Raw genomic sequence first — 5,671 nt, 5'->3', positions numbered from 1 at the left:
CCTTCCTAATAACTCATAACCTCAGTCTACTATGAGAAAAGATAATATGTGAAATACCTTACCTCTGTTCTTCAAAAGAGTCAAGGGCATAAAAGACAAGGAAAGACTGAGGGACTGTAACAAAATGACGGGCACTAAAGTGACAAGGGTAAGTAAATGCATTATGAGTTCCTGGATTGGATTCTAAGACAGGAGAGAGACGAGTATGGGCAAGCTGGTATAATTCCATAAAGTCTGCAGTTTGATAATATGAACCAATGCTAATTTATCAGTTTTGAGAATTATATGTGGTTATGTAAGATAATAGCATTGGGAGAAGCTGGTTGAAGTTACACGGAAATGCTCTTTATTGCTTTTGCAACTCTATTTTAAGTCTGAATTTATTTTAAAATAAAAAGAAAACAACATGGAATAGGAGTCAGGATTTTGTGGGAAAAAATCCTGAGCAGTATAAGAAATGCTGCTTTTCTGATTTGCTTAATGACACAGAGAAAGTGTGGGGAAAATGCACTTTCAAGTAAAAAATGATTCAAAAGAGTGGTACACTAGGGAGATTTAAGAATAATGGGACCAATTTGTTTTGCTTTTATTACTTTTATATACAACATAATAATATATACAATATAAATCCATGGCAGAAAGATTTTTAAAAAGAACTATTTTTATAAGTATAAAATAAAACAATTAGAAAACATTGTTCTAACTTAATTGGCAGCATTTATAGTGATAATGGTGACATGAGAGCCTTTTACAATGTAAAGCATCTTAAATTTGATAAAATGTTTGTATAGCATTTAGTCTTTACATCAAACATGAACTATTTCTTAATATTACTATATACAAAGGGGAATCTAGGATTCAGTGATATCAATTTGCCTGAACTCATAGTATTAATAAGGGGCATTGCTGGAATTCAAAGTAGCTCTCACAGCTACAGGAATTATATACTTATTCCAGAATAAGCCACCTTCTCTAACAAATGAAAGTACAATAGGTCACAAACTCTACCCTGAACTCCCAATATTAATGTTCTAATGTCTTAGACTGGTATATCTAACATATAGTATATTAATTTGGAACTAAAAATAATTCTATAAAGTAAGTAAGTACTCCTATTTATAAGGGTGAAATGTTGAAAATTAGAAGATAATCGCATGTTGATCCACTCTTGTGATGTTAATGACATCCTGAGACACAAAGTAGCCATTTGAATTTGAGAGTGGATTCATTTTATTTTCTTTAGATCAATTAAATTAGTAAAACATACAATATTTTAAATTATGTTAAAATAATAATTTTCAGCCTAATAAGACAGTGAAGACAGAGGCGACAGTGGTGAATCTTCTCATTTTGAAGCTTCTATAGTTTTTGTGTGAATTTGAAGCACAAAAAATTCAGCAAATATAAAGCATAAGGTATCATATGAGTTATTCAGTGGTACTTGCTGATTTTTGAGAAAGAAGCATGCAGAACAAATAAAGGTGTTTAATTTCTATTTCATCCTTTGTGCCATGCCAGTCAAAACATTTTCTGTTTATTTCAAAGCTTTCTGAAATGAAATATTCTAGAATTGGTTTTTGCTTTCAACACCCAGTGCCTTAAAAATGGCATTTAAAAAGTTATAAATCTGAATGAGAAAGAAAAATAATATTTGGAAATCCTTGAAATTTAGGGAATTATCAATACATACACTTTTTGTGTTTTTGAAGTTAGGTTGGTCAAATAAGTCCAACTAATTTGAGTTTTTTAATATACATTGTCATGAACAAATTCAAGATAATTTAAAAGAAAACGTTATCTCTCCCTTTTATTATGTGGTATTTTCACAGTAGTTTTAACTATTGATTTAACTCCTTGAAATATTGATTTCTTAATACCAACGTTGGGATATTTGGGGAAAATATCTGGATCAGACTACAACCTGGACAATATTATCAGTATTATCTAAAAAATCCAAGATATTATTATCATCATCACAACCATCATCTATACCACATTTAAGTTTTTTGAGTATTCACTTTTTGGAAGTATTAGTAAAAAAAAGTATTAAAGTATAAATAGAAACAACCACTGAAATTATAGTCAAATAAAGAACCTGCTTATTTAATTCTTAATAAAAGGAACATGTATAAGTAAATACATTATTATTCCTTGGACTTTTTCTTATTGTCAGAAACTATTTAAATACAGAAGCAAGATGGCTAACTAGAGATATCAGATATGAGTTCTCGGAAAAAAAGATCCAACTTTACAGGTGAATGATCATGGCCTGAGTGGAATACTGAGGGAAGAGTGCCAAAACCTACTGAAAAAGTCATGGGAAGAAGCTGGGGGTACAGAAAAAGAAGGCAGCAAAGAGCTTGCTAGAGACTGACCACCAAGGAACTTTGGAACTCCATGGAAAAGGTAGGCAAGAGTGATTATTTTCTCCCTCATCCCTGTGTCAGGCTGTTAACTAATGAATTTTTGGAGCACTACTCTACCTTTGCAAGCCCAGGCACTGCTGTTGGCAGATATTTGGGACCTTCTGGAGAGCAGAGCGCCTGGAAACCAGCTCATGTGGGTTTGCTGGCTTTCCACTCAAACCCAAGCTGAAGCAATGAGCACCATACTGGTTGTGCACCCATTGTGAGCCACTATCCTGCCCAGAGAACCTTATCACTGTTTCTCCACATCACTAGATCCCCTGCAAACATTCCATAGAATCTGCTCTGAAATGTGGCAACCACAGGGACCAGTGGGACTCTGTGGAACTGTGGGATCCCCAGAGTTCTAGCCCTCAGCACAGATTGCCTCTAGGGGAAGGATAATTGAAGTCCACCAAACAGCCTCTGCAAGCAAAGGAAACCAGATCACACACTCTCTACTGCTCAGCAGCCTCTTGCTTGTGACCAGAAAGTGGCTGTGTACCTTCCAGTGGAGATGTGGGCATGGTGTTCGTCTGTGAAGAGGGGAAGTGCTGTTCCACCTTAACAGACAGGAGGAAACAGTGGCTGGGAATGGATGTGGAGCTTCTGCTACCCCCAATTCACTACTGGAGATGCAGCCACGGCTTCTCCCCCTGAAAGTTGGTGCAAGTGTATTTGGAGACAGCCTTTTCAGCACTATTGGAGCAGCTGTTTCCCCACTGAAAGTGTGTCGACTGGCCTGGGCTTGCATGAAGGGTGGAGCTCATTTTCTCCCCTCTGGGCAGAGTGGCAACATTCCTGCAGGGGAGCTCAAACCAGCCACAGAGTTGTCTATTTTGGGTTGGGGAAAGAGATTCTGCTTTGCAATCATTTGAGCAGCAACCATAAGATGGGTGTTTTACATAAAAAAAATCAGCATGAAAACTCTGGCTGTGCAAAGAAGCAGGTGTTCCAACACCCTCAAAGGATAACACTAGCTTTTTAGCAATTATTCCTAACCAAAATGAAAATTATAACATGACAAAGATTCAATATATGGATTGTAAGAAAGATTCAAAATATGGATTGTAAAAAAACTCGGTGAGAACCAAGAAAAATTGAAAACCAACACAAAGAAATTAGAAAATCCAGGATATAAAAAAGAATATATATATAAATGGATTCTGGAACTGAAAAATTTACTGAAGGAAGTTCAAAATATAGTTGAAAGTTTTAATAATATAGTCCATCAAGGAGAAGAAAAAATTTCAGAGCTTGAAGATTGGTTTTTTAATTTATCCAGTTACAGAAAAATAAAGAAGAATTTCAAAAAATGAACAAAGCCTTCAAGAAACATAGGATTTTGTAAAATGACCAAATTAAGCTTGGTAAGCAAAAGTGACCAAACTAAGCATCATAAATGGAGACATAAAGCCTTTCTCAGATAAACAAACTCTAAGGAAATTCATCAACACTAGACTGGTCTTACAAGAAATGCTCAGGTGTTCTGGAGTGGTGCTGCTTGGGCCGGTGGAGGATTGCAAGCTGCTGGTGTTGTGGCTGGGGAGAGCGGCGAGAGGGTTTGGCATTTTTCGTCGGGATCCCCGCAAGGATGAGTGCTGCCAGAGAGTCTCACCTGCATGGGGTGAAGTGTTCAGCCTCCCCAGATGACGATCTGGGATCTAGCAATTGGGAGGCAGCAGACTTGGGTAATGAAGAGAAAAAACAAAAGTTCTTGAGACTTATGGGTGCAGGAAAGAAAGAACATACTGGTCATCTTGTTATAGGAGACTGCAAATCAACGTCTCACTTCCAAACACGGGAAGAAGACAAGAAAATTAATGAAGAACTGGAGACCCAATATAAGCAAAGTATGGACAGTAAATTATCAGGAAGATATCGGCGACATTGTGGACTTGGCTTCAGTGAGGTAGAAGATTATGATGGAGAAGGTGATGTGGCTGGAGATGATGATGATGACGATGATGATTCACCTGATCCTGAAAGTCTAGATGATTCTGAAAGTGATTCAGAGCCATAGAAAGAAGAATCTGCTGAAGAACTCCAAGCTGCTGAGCACCCTGATGAAGTGGAGGATCCCAAAAACAAAAAAGATGCAAAAAGCAATTATAAAATGTTGTTTGTTAAATCCAGTGGTTCATAACTCCCAAACGCTTAGTCTTTGTATTAAAAGTAAGCCTTATTGTTATAATGCACAGTGGAGGACTGCCTATAGAGCACAGACCTTTGTATTATAATTTTTAAAAAGGCCCTTTTAAATAATTACAAGGAGTGTTTGCTTTCCAATGCCATGGGTTACACTTTTATGGGCATGACTATAACCATTTTTGTAAAGAGTAAGAGTTGTATAAGATAAAAATAAATACAGTACTCAACTTCCTTTCATATTAGCATCATCAACCCTCTAATTCACCTTATGGGGGAAATGCTTCTTTTTGTTTGTGTTAGCTATTTTATCATTTCCTTCATATTTTTCTCTTATAAAAATGTATTCGATACTGTGATATGTTCACAAAAAGTATTCTTTAATTATTCTTTGTTATAATAGAGCTGTTCATCATGGATATTTCTGCTGCCAGTCACAATCTAAATTAATTTTGGCAAAAGATTGGGTACTTAGTTTCCTGTTACTGAGTTAGCTCTATTCTTTTGGACCAAAGCAACATGAGAGCAAGTACTTTTCACACTTGTTAAGATGGAGTTATAACTGTCATACATTTGGAATATTATGATCCCAAGTAGTCTTTTTATAATTTGGATTATATCGTACGTTAGATTTTTGATAAAATTTGGCCAATTTTTACAGAAGAAATTATTTCTCTGATCATTTAGTTCTATCTATTTAGAAATATGTAAAACTGGATTTTTTTTTTAAACTAATATGTGACCAAAGTTAATTTTGTCCCAAAGGTCTAAATAAAGAGCAGTTTCCCATAAAAAAAAAGAAATGCTCAAAGGATTTCTAAACATGGAAATAAAGAATGATACTTGCCATCATAAAAGCATGCTCACAATGCTCACAAATCTATAAAGCAATTCCGCAATTGAGACTGCAAAGCAACGAGTTAACACCATTATGACAGGAATGGAACCTCACATGTCAATACTCACCTTGAATGTAAAAGGCCTAAATGCTCCATGGAAAAGATATGAACTGGCAAATTGGATAACAAAGCAAGTTCCAACAATTAGCTCCCTAAAAAGACCCACCTAATGGGGAAAGATGCCCACAGACTCAAAAAAAAAAAAAAAAAGCGAGAAAA

The 5,671-nt window shown here is 35.8% G+C and overlaps 1 pseudogene; it reads left to right on the top strand.

The window, feature by feature from the left end:
• Positions 1-3,904: 3,904 nt before the first annotated feature.
• On the top strand, positions 3,905-4,888 carry LOC101058656 (small acidic protein-like; annotated as a pseudogene).
• The last annotated feature ends 783 nt before the right edge of the window (positions 4,889-5,671 follow it).

Source organism: Pan troglodytes, chromosome 15, assembly GCF_028858775.2.
Source record: "Pan troglodytes isolate AG18354 chromosome 15, NHGRI_mPanTro3-v2.0_pri, whole genome shotgun sequence".
Lineage (NCBI taxonomy): Eukaryota > Metazoa > Chordata > Mammalia > Primates > Hominidae > Pan > Pan troglodytes.
This window is presented reverse-complemented; position numbering and strand designations above follow the sequence as displayed.